Source organism: Danio rerio, chromosome 4 (genome assembly GCF_049306965.1).
Source record: "Danio rerio strain Tuebingen ecotype United States chromosome 4, GRCz12tu, whole genome shotgun sequence".
NCBI lineage: Eukaryota > Metazoa > Chordata > Actinopteri > Cypriniformes > Danionidae > Danio > Danio rerio.
Window position 1 is genome coordinate 26,813,108 of NC_133179.1, and position 20,855 is coordinate 26,833,962.

Genomic DNA, 20,855 nt, shown 5'->3' on the forward strand with positions numbered 1-20,855 from the left:
TACTGCTACTACTACTACTACTACTAACAATAAATAGTCTACAGTGGACAAGCTCAAGTTTAGACCTCATTTACACCTGTATTTAGCATCATCCATGTCTGACTGTATTGACAAAAATGTATTAAACCTTATGCCTTAATGACGGGTCTAAACTGAGATATTGAAAGTACCAGATACAGTTATAGAGGTAAAGTTAGTTTTATATTCACACATTCTTTCAGTTAGAAGCCTCTATTTTGTTTACCATGTTACTTTGAATATTCACATCATTAAAAAGGATTTAGAATGTTTAAAATGAAGCCAAAAATGTCCAGCTTACCGGTAACATGTTATACTAAATATGAACTCAAAGACTGTAGTGGACTGAGTTGTCATTCTAGCGCAATTATAGCAGCTGTCAGACTGTACAATCGCTAAGAAATTTATACACGTGTTATTTAACTGTAATATAAACAAAATGGGTCAAGGATACTATTTATCTGCTAATAATGTCGCACATTAAGTGATATGACCCTGACTAACTCGTCATGCACACAATGTTTGAACTTAACTTAACACACGGCACAAAATATACAGTAAATAAGCAGTTCTTACCTTTAAGATGCACAAATGGTTATCTTTCGTAGTTGCTGATAGTTTACTCAGGTGAAATTAAAGGTCTACCTTGCATGTCTTCGACGGCTAATTGGAAACCTGAAGCGGGTTGACATTGATTGACATGAAATCCAGCCAACCGCTCAGGAGGATTCCTCTGATCGACCAATGAAACGCAATAAAATTCAGCCAATCGCTGACGAGGAGTTCTGTGGCTAGAGCAATGAAACGTGACTGTGATGTGCTGAAATGTGTATGGAACAGCAGTAGCAGCGAAGGGACGATAGTGGTAGATTATACACAATGAGCATATACAGATACACACAGAAAAATGGGTTCACCGTAAATATTAGGACATAACAAGAAAACGCGGGAGGTGGTATGTTATGCCATTTTGAACACGTCTACGCTGCCCGACTTATCAGGACAGTAGCACTGTCACAATAGTTACGATGTGTCTTCATAGTGACGGTATGTATTCAGGTGTTTTGTCCCAACAGTTCGGTCGCACCCACCCACACACACACCCACACATTTATCTGCACTGATCACTTTATGTAACATTGGTCTACAGTTAGACACACTGTACTGCCTCCCTATATATTATGACACTGCCACTTTATCATAATTATCATGTTTACAAGCCTTTTTGCACTATATTGTTCTTTATCTGCACAACTCTGGTTTGCACTTATTTGACTACTTATTATGTATATTTTTAGACCACATCTTATGCACAATTGTATATATTGTATTTTTTTCTTAAAACTCTACTTTTTATATTAATATTATATGTTATGGGTTATGTTATGACCTAGGGTCTGAGAGAAGTGTAATTTCGATTCTCTATATTTCCTGTACATGTGGCTGAATTGTCATTAAAGCTGACTTTGGCTTTTTGACTTTTGGGAAGCTGCATAAACTGTGAATAGCAGGTAATAACGTTGTAAACAACATTTAGTTTGTAGCACAAAACGATCTTTTGGGAGCCGCAAGGGAAGTGAACTGCTCTTAGCAGAGAAAATGAAACCGAAAGCGCACACAGATGTAGCTGACTGATTCCAGCCCAAAAAGTTGGGCTAGGCTGATTCCAGCCCAAACCCGCCGAAATGCAAAAATACCCACCCAGTCTTCTGTATTCACAAAAATCACATCAGTGACAGATTTTAAGCAGAAAATTACAGATTGTAAGCATATGTCTCAAACACAATAATTCAACATCAGAATTATCATCAGCACTAATGACCAGGATAAATCTAAAGTCTGTTCAATTCCACCATTCCAGGTCTATACAAAATTTGGCATTTTACCAACAGTACAGCTACACAAAGCCTATTGCTGTTTTACCACATGTTTGAGAATGACAATAAAACTAGCCCACTCATATTAACCTTTTTTTACATCTACAGAATCGTCAGAAAATCGTGATCTATATTTTAGGCAAAAAATCACGAAACTCATTTTAGCCAGAATCGTGCAACTCTAATTCACACATTCTTTTTCTATCTAATTCTTTAAAGAACCCCTATTGTGGGTTTTCAAAAACGAGGTTCCATGTAGTGTGTAACACAGATCTAAGTAAAGTGAAATATCCAGCTAAGGCTTAAATCTGAAAGTGGACAGTTTTTAAAACTATTGATTCATCTAAAAAAAGAGTCGACTCATAGTGGTTAGTGTGGCGAGGGGGCGTGGCCGAGAGCCGTGGGAACGGGGTGAGGCCACCGCGTGAGTGGATACACGTGCGGTGCGCACCTGCCTCGGATCCCACGGAAGGAGCTCTGGACCATAAAAGGAGGACCGATGGCAGAGGAAGCCGAGAGAGGACCGGGCCCGGGCATGTTATTTTACTTTTGCTTTCAGTTTGACGGCAGTCTCCGCGAGGAGCTGCCGTCCGTTTGTTTTGATTTAAATGGCAGTCTCCGTGAGGAGCTGCCGTCATTATTATTAATAAATCATTTTAAAACTCCGTCGGTTCTCCGCCTCCTTCTTCCCGGCGGCCAAAGGGCCGTAAACTTCATTACAGTTAGAATGAATCGTCTTCATAACAAGTCTACGAAACCTAATTGTTGTGGGAGCAAACCCGGGAAAATTTAAACCTGCGCCCCGCCCACTAACACAGCAGCGAAGACAAACAGATCCTGAAGTGAGTCAAGAAGATGCTGTGCTTACCTGGATATTATTTGAAGTGTGAGGGTAAATAATTGATTCAGCAGCCTACACGCTTACAGTGGCTGATTCATTCGTTTTTTCAAGGGTCACGAAACACCAAAACACATTTTTTAAACTGTTGACAGTCGCATATGTGTCCCACACTGCTAAAAACACTATTAGGACACATATTTCACTAAAAAGTGAAAATTGGTTTTTTTTTTTTGTTATTTTGAGCAAATTCGTACTTACGGTTTGAAACTAATTTTTTAAGCTGCGTCACGGCCATCTAAGCGCGTATTTCAGCGTGGAGACTGGACGTCTGTGCCAGAGTGTCCCGTATTACGTATCTGAGTGTGTTGCATTCATTCATGAGTATAGCTTGGTTCAAACCAATCAGCGCGCACCATTATGTATGCGCTGCAACTTCATTAATATGCATGCTAGCTTTCTTAGACTATACCTGAAACAGTGTTCGGACGGCAGAGAGACAACACACGTCGTGTTGCCAAAAGTTGTGTGAAAAGAACAAGAATTGTTTGGAGATACGGGTCGCCAGTGTTGCTTTCATAATGTGAAGGTTTTGTTTTCATTTTCTCTCTATAAGTGCACTGCAGGACTCACGCGTGGATCCGTAGACGCGACGCACGGCAGAAATGTGTTTGTTTGCAACATTTTTTTACTCGAGAGCATTTCTCATCAATGGTGAGATCCGGATTTGCTGCTCATCTCCTTTAAAAAAGACGCAGCTCCAATATGAGCTGATTGTCCTGTCTACAGATTCGGTAAGTGTGTGTGATCAGGGCCCTTAATTTGTTCATTCAGACGGCAAAGTTATAGTTCGTATGGTCAGCTGTACTCTTTTCAGTGTTTAAAGACAGACCTTAGTCAAAATTATTTCTAAGTTACTTAGTTTACAGTATGTTGATATCACTACAATATTAAAAGATCCGCTGTAAATGCTGCTCTCTATTTGTAACACTGTAAGCAAACTTTTGCCGACCGTCATGTTACATTTTCGTCGTATTATACAGAGAAATGCAGAGGTTTTTTTTCTACAATACAACGTGCGGTATCAAACATTTCACCGTCATTAAAGACACTGTCTTTCTCCCCTGCGTGTGTGTGTGTTTCTATTTCCTCTGTCCTCAGCGCGTGCCAAAAGGGCAACTCCCATTTTTATTCAAACCCTGCCCATTTTCCCACCCCCGACACTCCCACCCAAACAGAGCTAGACACACCCACTTTCCTGACTTTTTCCAAACTAGAGGTGTGAAAACATCTTGCTGAAACGGGGGGTTTCATGGCCCTTTAAAGGAAGGATCAGAAAAGACTGGTGTATGAGACTTGTGAGAATGGGCAGACAATACACCAGGGGTGCGTGCTAAATAAGGCCAGTTTATTAGGCACAAATGCAGCCTGCTACATGCTGAGGAGGAGCGCTGGTGAGCACTACAACCCCCTGGCTGTGGATGGGATCTTTGGGCAAAGCAGAATACAAGTAAGCCCTGAGAACATAACACTTCACGCAAGAGGTGCCACAGCAATAATTGAAAATAGAAATTATTTAAGTTACAGCTGAGAAGGGAGAAAACCTCGGTAACAGAAATCCCGCTCAACAAATGATGTGCACGCTATTGGTTTCATTTTCACTGCTTAGTGCGGTTCATACTGCCCGTGCGGGGGGTTATGACGGTCATAGGGTTATCGTGCTGGGCATTTGTCTCACGCTGAGCATTTGTCTAGTGTCGACCAATCGCAATAGGCTGTCATCGGTCCAATCAGCGCAGATTAGCTTCGCGCTAAGGAGGGGTTTGGGAACAAATTAATCGCTAAACGATTCATATGGGAGTCGCTGGGGTAATTGGGTAAAAATAAATGCAGATTATAAGACCATAAAAGTGTTTTTTGACCTTGCATGCATATCAGTATTTTGTTGGAGATCCATATTACCAAAATATGACCCTTTTTCATGTATAAAATGGGCTCTTTATAAAATACAAAAATACAAGGCGTACGGCTAATTTGAGGGAGTATACAAAACATTGGGTGAATTTCGGAAAGGAAATTTTAGGTTCTAAATGTCCTTTTTAATATTGAGGAATGTCTTTGTGTAGGCAGAAAAGGTAAGGGGGTTTCCCTTCTTATTTTTCTTTTTTTCTTAAGTGTTATGTTATAATAAAGAGACTCAAATCACGTGATGTAGCAATTTTTGTTTGGCAAATTTTGCACAGTACCTCTTCCTGCTCAGTGTCTGATATCCTGAAGCCAAAATATCGCCAAATAACAGAGGTAGCATTTTTCCCGGGCACAAGTTCAGTGTCGGTCTCTTCTATATCCATTTTCTCACGTCTCCACACACTGCGCTGCGGAAAGTCACGTGACCACAAGCACACGAGCAACACGAAACTTAAAAGCCTATTTCACACTGCAAGCGTCAGCAGCAAGTAAGCAGAGCGTGAGCGGCTCGTGTTTTATCGGCGTCCATGTTAACAGATTAGAGCTTTCATACCGCACGCAGCAGCAGCGCGTCAGAGCCAATGACTGTAAAAAGTATATACGACGCGTCAGCCTCGTTTTTCCATTGAACGCTTGAGGGCAAAATGCCTGCTTGACGGGCACAAACTGTCGCAAAAGACTGCTGAAATTGGAGCCTGGGCATGTGCAGAAGGACTGTCTGATGGAGCCAGAGGAGGAGCCGAGAAATCGAGCTTCCGAGTCAGTTCCAACCAAACGCTTGATGTAAAATCAACCACGCCCCCCCCCCAACTTCTCACTTAACCTCTGGTATCTGCACTATAACAAAGGCTCGCTGATGTAAATATAAGCTCTTGCGTATAAAAACACATAATAATATACAGTTTAAAAACGGTGTGATGTAAGCTGTTATACTTTAATAAAAGCAATACATGCTGGACTGCAGAAATAAACGATCTTTTATACACTCTAGCCTGAGTTAGACTAATATGAGCACAAATAATATTCTCTTATAACAGGGTTGTTGGTATTTGTTATCTTCATAGGGGGGTAGAAATAACGCTTGTAAAATATGAACAATAACATATAAACAACACGTACATTTTTAAAAAGGTTTTTATTTTTAATTAGCAATCAACAGGACCCAAAATATATACACACCATAGATAACCATTTACCATGCGGGAAAATCGTTCGTTTAGAAGAAATATAGCAAGATTTCGGTTAACGGCCGCAGCATTTGGCCCGATTGACTCGAGGCAGAATCGGGCAGTGTGTCCATAGGTATCCGGCCCGAGTAGGTCCAGCAGACGGAGCCGGGCCGAGGGGTAAGTCTCTGGTAGGAGAGAATCCAACCGGAACTGGTCCGAGTGTATTTTGCTATCTGGGTGGCTAGGCGTGTATCAGCAAACAAACAAAGCCCGAAAAAAGCCCTGACCTTACCGAATAAACTGTGTTCTACCAGATGCTGTTTACCAAAACGTATAGTTTACTGCTGAACTCATTATATCATGGTAAAATAACACAGAAATCGAATAATAACACTTCAGTCTTCTGCCGAAGCTCAGATGGTCTGCTTTGAGAAACTGTCAATCACAGCTTTCAATCACGATGACACGCCCAGCATTAAATTACTGCTAAAAACAAACTGTTTACAAAAATGAAGATCTGCACCTATTTCAGCATGATAACCAGTGCCTTAATTGAGCAGAACCATCTTTCGGGACATTTTATTGCAGGTGTAATTATTTTTTTTATTTGGGCTCAAGTCTCATTCTTTAACACGGAAGAGGCGGGCTTTATGACTTGTACTGCAGCAAGCCCCCAGGGGGCGATCTAACGACTGAGACCTTCATTCAAAAGCAGGCTTGCGGCACACTTGGTCAGAGCAAGGCACGAGCGTTGCTGAAGCACCAGTGCCGCTATAGTTTCGGCGCTGGGTCTATTTTTGCAGCGCTGCTCACCCCTAATTAAAGAAACAGTGCATTGATAATGACCAAAACACATTGAATGACAGAAAAAAGTAGCAATTTTACCTAATAAATGCGTTAATAATATCAACTGACTTGTATAAAGTCAATCAAATGAACTTAAACGATTAAAAACTGCAACAAACATTTATTTAGGCCTAAACTACAAAACCAAATGTAAAAAATTTTAGTATCAGTTTTGCTTAAGTTGCACGCTAGTGTTGCAGGATTCAGCATATTCAGCTTTGTTTGTTTTATGTTCACTAAGTTGCACTGTGAATCTGTAAACACTAAAATAAACAAAATAAGTGCATGCATTAACTACTTTTGTCAGTCTCATCCTTTGCATGAGCTGTTACTCTGCTGCTGGACATTACTGAAGCGGAGAAAGTAACACTAGTTTGATCATGTATAAATATCATTATAACTATATTGTATAAATATTATTATAACTAGGCCTAAAACGTTCTGACAATCAAAAACCAAATGACATGATGTCACAGGTGATTGTCTTCTGAGTGCACCAGACATGAATGACGCTCCTCCTAGAGCTAAAGTGGTGCTCGCTGCAGAGCCATTTGAGGAGAGCTGAGCTCCAGCGAGGAGGAGCTTAAGCTTGAGCTCCACCTTTTTTGCACTTCTTCTACGAGTGATGTCACTTGGGGTAGGGTTAGGGGTGGGGTTGGTGTATGCATTAAAACAGCTTACAGGAGGAGGAGCGACAGCTCATGCTCCCCCTCGCTGGAGCTCAGCTCTCCTCAAATGGCTCTGCAGCGAGCACCCTCTCCTAGAGCTTGAGAAGCATAAAGTACTGTATGATCTATATACTTTTTAAAATAAAGACTTGCAGGTTAAAGAAACAGCATAGGAGGAGGTTGCCGCGGGCCTTAGTATAGATAAAAAGAAAAAAAAAAGAAAAAGAGGTGTATTTGTATATATAGAGACATGTAACTAGATAGAATAGACAGAGATAGATTGATCTCTGCAGCAGCTACCGAAGAGCTGCGTGCTGCAGACACAGCTGGTGTGAAAGGCAAACGCCTGCATGCTGTTTTTGCTCTCCATACGCGCTGCACATGCGCTGCTCACGCACTGCTTTGCTTGCGGTGTGAAACAGGCGTTAGAATAAATGTCTTGTTACGTTCACAATTGCATTTGTTTATGTAATATAATTCCAAGATTTGCTGTAATGTAATCGCATAGGCTGACATTGCGATTGCGATATGATTAATCGTGCTGCACTACTTGGCTTTGTCTGGCTATAACGAGCTGGATTTCAACTGCTTAAAAGGCCATGAAACCCCCTCGTTTCAGCAGGGTGTTTTCACACCTCTACTTTGGAAAAAGTCAGAAAAGTGGGCGTGTCCAGCCCTGTTTAGGGGGGAGTGTCGGAGGAACTAAAGTGGGATGGTGTGGGAGTGTCTATTTGGGCACGCGCGAGTTTCAGAGTCAAAATACACAACAGGAGAAAGTGATGGTGTTTAACCTACATGGACATCTGTAGTCGAATTATTTGCCAAATTATTAAATGTTGGACTTTAACTGCAGTTTAGCTCTTTCATTCAGGGAATTCATTCATGCCCCTTGCGACAAACGAGATATTTGATTCGAGGAACTGCTCTAAGCGTGTATTTTTCATGCAATGTTTGATACCGCACGGCGAATGAGAGAAAAAACACCTCCGCATTTCCCGGAAACTTAGATGCACACGGCAGGTAGCGTCAGAAAGCCGCGTGTGTTATTCCGGTCACTAAATGCGGTAAAAACCCTACACGAGGTTAAAGTTTGGTTGTGATGCTAACGTGTTTACACTCGGTGACTCGGTGCAATAGTTAACTTAGTTCGATACGAGCAAACTGAATAAACAAAGAGTACTGGTCGCTCACTTACCAAATCTGTAGAGACAGGACAATCACCAGTAACTAGAGCCGCGTCTTTTTGAAGAGAAGACTACAAGCGAATCCAGATCTCAGCGTTTGGAGATGAGAACAGCTCTCAGGTAAACAATAAACCTCCTTAGACACGTAAGTTATTGTTGTCGAGCGTTGCGTACACTGTTAATCCACACGTGACGCCAGCTGCGCTCTTACAGAGAGAAAATGAAAACAAAACTTAACGGCAGCAAACTATAAAAGCAACACTTCATGCTTGTTTTGCCAACACAAGGTGGCGTCTCTGTCGTGAAAACACTGTGACACTAATGAATATTAATGAAGTTGCACAATAGAGCGCGCTGATTGGTTTGAACCAAGCCTTACTCATGCATTAATGCATCACACTGTAAGACGTAATAAGACTCACTCTGGCACAGACGCCCAGTCTGCACGCTGGAATACAACGCTATTATGTCATGACCGTGACGCAGCTTCAAAAATTCGTTTCAAACCGGAAGTAAGAATTTGCTTGAAATAACGCAAAAACAACCAATTTACACTTTTTAGTGAAATATAGGTGTCCTAATAGTGTTTATAGCAGTGTGGGACACATATACGACTGTCAACAGCTCAAAAAATGTGTTTTGGTGTTTCGTGACCCTTTAAGCTTCTGGTTATTGCAGGCCGGCCGTTTCTTTGTTGCTGATAGGCTTTTTTTGTGTTGTTTGTAGAGCGTGGCCTGTCCCAGTGTACCTGTGAGCATCCTGTCTGGTGTTTGGGATGCGCACCTTCATGATGATACTGTCTTCTGCTGGAGGAGAAAGGCCTTGACTCTCTCAGGGGCCAAGTACTTATGGGACCACATTTTAACATATATATCACAAAATTCTTTAAAAAAATTCTAAGTCGTTTTTTTTTATGCATCACTCTGCAGTCTTCATAAACAAGATAATTAAATAACTTAAAACTCAAAATAATCTTTATTATTTGACAAGTAACGTTGTTCTGGTGTAGGATGGGCCTACAGTTGAAGCCAATTGATTTTGCCCTCCCATTCATTTAAAATAATGTTTCTGAAAATTTTCAGTGTTTCCTAAAAAAATATTATTCTGGAGTCATAATAAGTTCTATTTCTTATTTTTTTATTTCTTGAATAAAAGCAGTTTTTAATTTAAATAAAAATAGGGTCAGTATTATTAGCCTCCTTAAGAAATATTTACTGTATATTTTTAATATACACAGCAAATCAGTTACAAAATATTTGACTAATTGTTTAAACTATCGCAGTTTACTGATTAAGTCTTTAAATTACACTTTAATCTGAATAAAAGACTATAAAATACTCAAAGGGACTTTGTCTAAATACAATTGTCTTGCAAAAGAACTAGTAAAATGTTATGCACTGACTGTCACTATGTGGTAGATAAAAAAAGTAGATATTAAAAATTAGTTAGATAAACTATTATGTTTAACAATGTGTTGTAAATAAATCATGTGTAGAAGACGGAAATCAAAAATAAATGTAGGCAAAACTAAACGAGTTAAATATAACTTACATGAGTGTAGGGTTGGGTATCGTTTTTTTTTTCTCGATACCGGTGCTAAATCGATACTTTTAAAACGATACCGGTGCTAAAACGGTGCCTGAATCGATACTTTTTAGCCAAAAAAATAATGGTGGATGACTCTACACAAATATTTTATTTGACAAAATATTTTTAAAAATCATTTTAATAGAACAATATAATTACTGTTTAAAATAAACATAAATTCATATTGTATTACATTAATACATTTCCTTTGATCATTTGTTGGTTAGCATGAATTTAAGATTAGCATTATGAAATTACATTAGCTTACTATTAACCTGTGGGGGGTGAGCAGGGGCCACGTACTGTTAGGAGCACATTTTAACATATATATCACAAAATACTTAAAACATTATTCAAAGTCATTTGTTTTCATGCATCACTCTGCAGTCTTCATAAACAAGATAATTAAATAACTTAAACTCAAAATAATCTCCCTTGTTCATTTATTGGACAAGTAACGTTATACTGGTGTAGGATAACACATTTCTAACATTCAAGTACATCAAGGCACATTGCTGCACCTGTAAACTTTACAGGCCTACAGTTGAAGTCAAATTATTTTGCCCTCCCATTCATTTACAATAATGTTTCTGAAAATGTTTACAGTGTTTCCTAAAAAAATAATTATTCTGGAGTCATAATAAGTTATATTTCTTATTGTTTATTTTGTGCATTGATAATGACCAAAACACATTGAATGACAGTAAAAATTAGCAATTTTACCCAATAAATGCGTTAATAATATCAACTGATTTGATCAAATGATCAATCAAATGAACTTAAAGGATTAAAAACTGCAACAAACATTTATTTAGGCCCCCCTTTGATGCTTCTTAAAAGTGTTAAAATCGCTATTGAAAACAGGAGTCTAATATCATCAACAGTGGAGATTCTGATAGATTCACGACATGAACATGACTGAAGTTTAATCTACCTGTGTCAATTTGGGCGTCAACTTCTGACAAATGCGGGGAACTGATGCGCACAGCACCGTTACAGAGAGAGCAAGTGCCGCAAAAGCAGAGGAAGCAAGTGCCCGAGGGAACGATTGCACGTGACACCTAGAGCTCGCGAGAGAAGCATTCCTTTGCTTTTTTGAGCACTCAAATGTGCCATTAAGTTTGACATGTTTCCCCTTTACACGCAACTTTTGTAAAGCACGTTGCTGTCAGAATCCTTGCTTCTAAAATACGCTTTAGAATGCTTAATTTAAACAAATTTGATGAAAGCAATCATGCGTGTTGGTCTGAAGAGTGTCACTCTTGCTCACCGTAAATCAAGCTGACTGCACTGTAAGTCTGTTCCCTTAAATCTGTTCCCTAGCGACAATAACAAACGCCTGACATCGCCTGTCCATATTGCTCAAAGTTGTTTACTATGAAATGCTTATGTAATGTAATGTGTATTTATAAAGCACATTTATTGTGTATGGCCATACACCCAAAGCGCTTCACAATCATGAGGGGGGATCTCTCCACACCACCACCAGTGTGCAGCATCCACTTGGATTATGCGACGGCAGCCACAGGACAACAGCGTCAGTGCACTCACCACACACCAGCTATTGGTGGAGTGGAGAGACAGTGATAGAGCCAATTCGGTGAAAGGGGATGATTGGGAGGCCATGATCGTAAGGACCGATAGAGGGACTTTGGCCAGGACACCGGGGTTACACCCCTGCTCTTTCACGAGAAGTGCCAAGGAATTTTTAATGACCACAGAGAGTCAGGACCTCGGTTTGTCTCATCCGAAAGACGGCGCCCTCTGACAGTGTAGTGTCCCCTCCACTTTTACTGGGGCATTAGGACTCACACAGACCACAGATTGAGCGCCCCCTGCTGGCCTCACTAACACCACTTCCAACAGCAACCTAGTGTTCCCTAGTGGTCTCCAATCCAGGTACTGACCAGGCTCAGCCCTGATTAGCTTCAGTGAGTAACCGGTCTTGGGCTGCAGGGTGATATGGCTGTGGCATATCTATGAAATGAAATGTTTAGAGATGCATTTGATGCACCCCTTTGATGCTTCTAAAGTCCTTGTCATAACACCAGTGGCACCGAAATTCATATGCTGATTTGATCCGGTACATACCGGTTACAAAGGTACCTGTGCTATAATGGCACCGGCTTACGGTACCCAACCCTACCGATCACTATGACAAGAAATCGGTACTCGATATCAGCTGCAAAAATCCTGATCGGAGAATCCCTAGCTCTGACCCAACTTGACTGTCAGAGCAGCAATACTCCCCCTGGCTGCCCCTAGACTGATCTTAGTAAGTCAGTAAATACACCCTTAGGAAAAAGAAGTATACATAAGTAAAGGTCAAGTATAAAAGTATACTTTATTTAGTAAGTAATTAAGCAGAAGATACACTGCGGTGACAAAAGCTGCACACACAAAAATATATTAAAATAAATGTTAATTTTTAGCTTGTACAGTTGTACACTTCAAATAATTGCTGTTTTTTAACTGCTGTCATTAAAAGAAACAAATTAACACCATGAGTTTGTGTCTGTGTCAGTCTGAATAGATACACCGCACTACTCCACACCACGCCTAGGGGAAACACTAGTCTATGAAGTGAGGTTGCCAATCTCACTCAGGCTGGGACACATGTGGAATCATGACAGGGTAATTAACCCTCTGGGGTCGAAGACCTGTGGTGGCGTCAAACTGCTGAAATAACCTTAAATAACACTTTCAGTTTTGATCGTACAGATAAGATCAACACATCAATTGAATCTGTTATGTGTCTTAATTTTTGTTGTGTACACTCACAACAACAACAAATGTGTGTGCTTTTGCAAAATAAGGAAAACAAACAGTGTAGGCATTCTGTCTTTCCTCTCTCAGTGAACTGCTTTTAGAAACGTGTCTGTAAAATGCGCTAAAACTCAGCGAATACAAAATTCACACAGATGAGAAATGTATTTCTAGAAAGCTTAAAGTGTCTACTTTTAAACGCAGATATGTATGTTGAAAACAAACATTGCTTGAAAAAGTAATTGGTATGAAACCAACGCTATGTCTAGATTCTCATTCTGATCTCATTAGTTTTATTGCGACCACGCCCACGTGGCATTGTTATTACAAGCGTCTGAGGCGCGAGCAGACTGTGGTCAGAAAAACACGTCACTAAAATAAAAGAAAACTCGGCAAATAGTCAACAAAGATGATGATTTACGATATATATATAAAGCTTGATATGTCTACTTTTGCATTAACCAATTCAAGTCGAAAACAAATTATTGCTTATTATGTAATCCGTATAAAAGTAAGGACTGTACGGATTCTCCTATATCGCCTCATTACAGCAGCGTGGTCCCGCCTCTCAGTTAGCGCGCTTCATATGTAAATCCAGATGTGAAAACAACGGAGGTAAAGGACCAGCGGCAAAGAGAGCTAAAGTAGACAAGAAGTACTCCGAGTTTGCTCAGTAATGAGAGAATTGTTAGTATGTGTCATTCCGACAAACTATTAGATGAAGATGTAGCCTTCAACTTCACAAAATGTTTAAAAACGCTACAAAAGTGGACCAAGTAATCTTGCGTCTGTGAGTCTCCGCTGATGTCAAGAAGAAGGCCAGTGGTTACAATGAAATACTGCCTTTTTCCTGCGCTGCTCCCCATCACAGGATACCTGTCTGCAAGGTTACATTTCTAAGTGTCCTTTGTAAGTTTATTCTTTAAATAATTACTGTGAATACCGAATGAGAGGATGATCACTTGCACAGCTCAAAAGCTGCTGTGATTTCATTTTCGCACATGGTGTTTTTCACCTGCTTTCTTTTGCTCACAGTAATTTTTGTTAATATGGATTAATTATCATTTTTTAAAATAACATTGCTCTAATATGAGATTACCAAAACTAACTCAGAATCTTATTATTATAATTCAAACTTTGTATATACTATTCCATATATTATAATGTATTGTTCTTTTAACCAATTTAAGATGTTTGACGATGTTAAAATAATATGTTGCATTTCGGCATGTTTTTGACTTATTTATAAATTATTTATAGACAAAGTTAAATAAAAAATATCCTGGATTTGAAGAATATTGTGTTCCTGGACTTCACTGAGCTCAAGTAATAGTTTAATTTATAAAATTGTGAATGAACTTGACTGTTGATGTCTTAAATAATAATGTCAAATAAACAACATTTCTCAAAATGGATACATCTAATTTTGCTACAAAACTCTTCATTTACAATAAATAAATAAATAAAAAAAATTAAATCAGTAGATTTGCTATGTGTAAGTTTAAAAGTTTGCAGAGTTTTATAGAGTGTACTGACTCTCACAAGTGTATCTACAGGAATTTTGTGTGATTAAGATATTTTAAATAAACTGCAAACAAAAAAGTAAATAAACTTTCCTCTGATTCCTTCTTGAAACTCTTCCCTCCTAGTCACATACCTGTCTTATGGCTCATTATGCAGCTCATTATGCAGGTCTTTGTCTTCTTAGGTTTGACTCACTGCATAGTAATGATAGTTCACACCTTCCCGCATAAACCAATTTCACTCAAAAAGTGACTTAAAATTTTTTAATTCATTATATTGTTATCTGTGAGCAAGTGAACAAGATGATTCTCACATCATTTTGAAGCAAAAACACTAAACTACCAGATCCAGTTCTCAAAAGTCTTGTGCACAAATGCTTTCTGTGTTTCACGACCTTGTTTCAGTGACTTTAAAAATTTAGTTTTTTACTAACCACGCATAAACGTTTCTTTCTTAAAAACACAAACACATACGAACATGCTGCTTAGGTATTATTGTAGCCCAACTTGTGCTGTTCACAGTGTTATCACACTTTAGCCATTTATATGTTTTTAAGATACTGAAAACAACACAAATGTCAGTGCATGTCAAAACTTCTCCAGAGCCCCAAAACACCCTCAGACCTCAGAGGGTTAACCAAGATTGACCCAATACCAGTTGATACGGTAGATGCTACTTGGAGTATGATGTTGCTGATGCCTCACTGCGGTTTGCAACCCGAGTTACAAGGCCAAGGTATCCAACGTGTCCCCTAAGATTACATTCTTAGGGGTCATTTTAGAAACCCTTCTCCTTTACCCTCAGTTTTAAGGGCCAGGGGGAAGGGGTAGGGGTACAAAAATAGAATTGGGATTGGGACCCCATATGAGATTAGACGATAGCGATTGCTGTAGTTATTCCAGTCAAGTTACTTATTGGTATTTATCTTCAGGAAATCACTGAAGGCATATATTATGTTATCATAAGTGCAGTCATTGTGTCTCCAGTGTGTGACGATCGTAAGGTTTTGTTAACCAGTGTCCACTAGATAGAGGTGTTCCATGATCTGGTATTCTTCTGGAGTTTTGAACAGGTGCGGTGTTTTGCCGAGATTGACTTATGGACCAGGTGTGGAGTGTTACCTGTGATGTGCTTTTGGATAAAAACCGAGAGAACAGGACTGCGGGTGTTCATCCTTCCCTCTTCAGTTTTTGAGGTTTTTTTTCTTTTCTTTTCTTTACATTCATGTATCATTTCACTTAATTTTTGATTAAATATATTAAGTTGATTTGATTTTCTGGTTTGGATCTTTTAAGGCCCCCCCCCCCCCCAAAAATGAGTTATATTACTCGGAAATCATGGCGACGAGAGTAAATGAGCAAGACAATAGATCACGAGAGGCACAGTAATGTTCTAAGCATTACTTTATATTCTTCTGTTAAATGAATAGAGCAGTAAAGATATTGCGAGTGCAAATCCCCTCTATCTCTGAGTGATCTGCTGTCATTAGTTGGTGACCAGCAAAATATTTCAATGGTCCTGCATGTATTTAGGCCTTTTTACACATATAACAACTGAAAGTTGTGTTTTGGCAATATTGCAGGTTCACTAAAAGCTGACTGAAACTATTAGATAAATAAAACTATTTTTTTTACATGAATATTTATTTGTATACATTTTTGTAATACACTCATTGCTATAAACAGTAGTTTATAGACCTCTTTCCTTTTCGTAAAGAAGATTTAGATTCATAGGTGTGCATTTTAATTTTTATGCATCAAACATACGCTTCAAACTTGTTCTCGATTGATTCATGTTGATTTCTTCTTTTGTCATTTGCAGTGTTTCCAAATTGCATTGTAATTTTTCATAACAATTTTTAAATCTGTGTTATATTATTTTCTGTGGCGGTTCATTCCGCTGTGGCGACCCCTGATAACTAAGGGACTAAGCCAGAGGAAAATTAATGGATGAATTATCTTTTAGCTGCTTCTGACCATGACACGTTCACACCTGGTTATAAGAGACGTGTTTAAGGTATTATATGCAGCATCCTTCATTTATTCTCTTAGGGCCTACTCACACTATGCCATCCGTACCGTGCCCAGGCCCGTTTCCCGGATCGTTTGAGAAGTGTGAGTGCGCTGAATCGGGCTCAAGCACGGTTCACTTGGCCGGCCCTGGCCCGGTTGGAAGAGGTGTGCCTGAGTGCGGTACACTTGGGCTTTGGCGCGGTACGCTTGTGTGTGAGCGCGAAACGCGCCAAAGCCCGAAACCGAAAATTGACTTTTAAGGGACTGTTTGATATGGATTTATTAATCATTCTTACTGTTCAGTGAACGCAAACTGCCGTAGTTTATTAAAGACGCAAACCCCTCACAGCACGCCAGCTGAGCGCCTTCAGCAGATCTCCTCATTCCTGCAGCACGAGAGCTTTGATTGTTTATGAGTGCCAAAAGTGGCGGATCTGTTCGGTAAAATATCTGACTGTGTGTCCCTGCATCCCTAAGGACTGTTTGGCGAAATATTTGACTGCATGTCACTGCATAACAAACGACTGAAAGGATATAACTAGAGAAATCTCCACTGTGCTGCTGAGTGAGACCGTATGGCAAGCCGTTTTAACATTTAAACCTTGTTCTGACTATCCATAAATATATTTAGAGATATAATTATACATTTTGACAAGTCATTATTATAATTCGACTTGTCAGAATGACAATTAGAGATATCTGCAATTACAATTGTACTAGTACGAAATCAGATTGGAGATATCTCCAAATATATTATGACTAGTCATATTCCTCCATTGACTTCCATTGAAAAATATTTGCAGATATCTCTGAGTTTTGACTCGTCAAAAATCCAATTCAAGATATCTACAACTGTAATTCGACTATTAGTAAATTAATTAGAGATATCTTCAAATATATTTGTAAATATCTCTAAATATTACGAATTAAAGACATCTCCAAATGTATGACTAGTAAAAACTCAGTTAGAGATATCTCTAATTACAATTGTGACTAGTCAAAACTCATTTAGAGATATCTGCAAATATTTTTCAACGGAAGTCAATGGAGGAATATGACTAGTCATAATATATTTGCAGATATTTCCAATCTGATTTTGTACTAGTACAATTGCAATTTTAGATATCTCTAATTGTTATTCTGACTAGTCGAATTATAATTATGACTAGTCAAAATATAATTAGAGATATCTCTAAATATATTTATGGAGTCAGAACAAAGATTTAAATGCTAAAAAGGCTTGCCATAGAGAGCGCTTCTGAACAGCGCAGCAGCGATGACGTAAGCGTGCCGAGGCCCGATATGGTGTGAGCGCGGGCAGTCGGGGGAGACGGGAGGGGGGACAAGCGTGCTTTGGCCCGGTTCGAGGCAACTGTACCTAGTGTGAGTACGGCCTTAGGCCCCGTTTACACTGTCAGGTCTTGATGCCCAATTTCGATTTGTTGCCTATATCTGATTTGTTTGACTGTTTGTTTACACATTGTTTTTATTGTGACCCATATCCAATTCATGCGTTTACACTTGCCATACAATTTACCATGTCACGCATGCATAAAGGCAGGTTCTAGCTTCTGTGCCACACTAGCCACGATGGAAGAAATTGTCTTGTTTTTAGCTCTGCGAAATATGCGAAGTGTAGTATAAGCAGTGAATGGTTTAGTCCAGATTTACCCCCACGCAATTTATGTAATGGTATGGCCCTGATGTGTGTTTGTGTGTGTGTAGTTGATGATGTAGCCTTTGCCTGTGTGCGCAATGGTGTTGGAGAGAATAAAGTTATTCTATGTGTAGCCCGCAGTGCATGTATTAATAGCGACAAAAAGCAAAAGTTACAACATAAAGTTCGGCCAACTTTAAAATGATTTTGAGGCGGTGGTGGCAAAGCTGCCGTCATCGCAGATTGCGCTTATGGTTTATATGCTTTATGACGTCCTCCACCATTCAGAGGAATTTGTGGGTACGAGAGAGATCTCGGGTCTGGTGGGAGCAAATTGTGGCGACTGACCACTTCCCTCCTCTGTGTTTCCTATGATGTTGCTTATCGCGTCGGCATCTCCACACACGCTCTTCCTTCTGTCATTAAACCGTGGAGAAGCACTACGTTATCGCAAGTTTAATGATGGACAGAACGGAACGCCTCAATAAATTCAATCTGCCTGTTTTCATGACAGTCGCATTGTCACATGTCCGATCTATATTTTTTATTTCCACAAATGAAGGAGGCCTGAAACCGATTTTTGAATATCCAAATGCATGCATTTTGTTCGTCTTTGCACGTTCATACAACAGATCCGATCTGTGTCACAAATGAGCAAAAAATCGGAATTGGGTCACATTTAACTGCCACTGTAAACGGGGCCTTAGGTAAGGCTAGAACTTCTCTTAAGGTTCATACTTAGAGGAAGATGTGCTCAATGCATTATAAAGCTTGAAGCATTAGAATCGGTGATCAGTATAAGCCGATCACCATGACAACAAATCGGTACTCGATATTAGCTGCAAAAATCCTGATCGGAGCATGCCTAGCTTTGTCCTAACTTGGCTGTCAGAGCAGCAATACTCCCCCTGGCTGCACAAGACTGATCTTGTTAAGTCAGTATATACACCCTTAGGAAATAGAAGCATACTTAAGTAAAGGTCAAGTATAAAAGTATACTTTATTTTGTAAGTAATTAAGCCCGAGACAAACTGCAGAGACAAAAGCTGCACACTTTGTGGATAAAAAAAGATATAAAAATAAATTTTAATTTTTAACTTGTACAGTTGTACATAGGGCTTTTTTGTACATAAATCTAGGTTTTTTATAAAGTTTGATCGATTATTCACGATTTAGATTTTTTTTTATTGCGTTACTAGTTTTCTCAAAACATTACAACAACATGAAAGAAGTAAAACTCTCTTTAAAAGTAACTTGAAAAACCATCTGGTTAAGGAACATTATATTTTTAATGGCCATGTCATACAAAAATTGGTCAAGGTGTAAATAAATGTAAAACAAATTCACAAGTTAAAAAGCGTTGCTGAAGATTTGAATAAGAAATATTTGTGTAAATATTGCACTTGCAGGAATACAGGGGTATTTTTGCTAGTTTTGCTGAGCCTAGGAAAGATTGGCTGTCAGCTCCGCTTTAACTTTGTCTTCTGATTGAATGACAGGTTGTAATGCTGCTGCCTTTTTCTTAAAAAGATACAGTGGAAGTAAAGGACTGAACATGGATACTGTAAAGAATAATTTAACCCAATGCGTGAAGTTGTGGACGTATAGCAGGAGTAAATACAAGCACCAGATGTGTGTCTAATATAAATTAATATATTTAATCTATTTTTCTTTTTTCCTCTTTTAAATACTCATTTGATCATTTGATGCCCTTTGCTCCACTCTCTGATGCTGCCTGATCTGTCTGGTTTTCAACTCCGTCCGCTAAATGACATCATGGGGGAGGGTACTGTCATTTTCACTGTTACAGTCCCTCACTTCTACTCGTGTTCAAACCAAAATATCGGCGCGGTTTTTCACATGGCAGGCTTTTACGCCCTTCATACATGTTGAGATCGAGTTTATCGACTTAATGAAGGAATATCTTGACAATCCACACAGACGTGCAACAAGTAAAATCCTACATGACTTCACGCTTTAACAGGCAATCAAGCAGGTCGCACACCAGAAGCGCCGCGACACGGCGCAGACATAACAGTTTAAACTATCACACACCAAATGCGCACATTCGCATGATATTTAACATGAAACTAATCAGATGGCGCTCTGTGGGCCGGCTGAAATATGAACTGCTTCGTGAATCGTGGCTGGGCGGCGCCGGTGTGTGTATAGAAACCTGTTTAGAATTCTAAAATCCATGGAGTGGTGCTGTGCGGTGCGTCGCCGAGAGGCGCTTCTGGTGTGCTTCCTGCTTCATACAGAATGAACCAATAATTGTTGTTTTTTTACTGCTGTCACCCCCCAAAACTGTAAACCTAGGGGAAAACACTGGCCTAAAAAGTGAGGTTGCCAATCTTACTCAGGCAGCACACGTGTGGAATCATGACAGGGTAGTTAACCAAGATTGACCGAATGCCAGTTGACACGGTTGATCCTACTTGGAGTACAATGTTGCTGATGCCTCACTTCGGTTTGCAAGCCGAGTTACAAGGCCAAGGTATCTGAAGTGTCCTCCAGCAGGGGTCAGTTATGTCAGACAGATGAACGTTCGAGGTTACAGAAGTAAACCTTCGTTCCCCGAGGAGGGAAACGGAAGTGCCATGAATGGGAGGATTCGGATCAGAAGCCGCTTGTCTGGAGAGTATTGAACGGGCCAATGAATGAAATTAATTGGCAGCGTAAGCTTGCGCCGGTGTGCGGCATAGGCAATTAGCCCAGCATATAAGCGCACCTGAAGCCAG

At 39.6% G+C, this 20,855-nt stretch overlaps 1 protein-coding gene across 1 annotated transcript in view; it reads left to right on the top strand.

Annotated features, from left to right (window-relative positions):
• scyl2 (SCY1 like pseudokinase 2) overlaps nucleotides 1–20,855 on the top strand; it is a 124,064-nt gene that overhangs the window by 94,384 nt on the left and 8,825 nt on the right. The gene's annotated exons all lie outside the window — the stretch shown is intronic.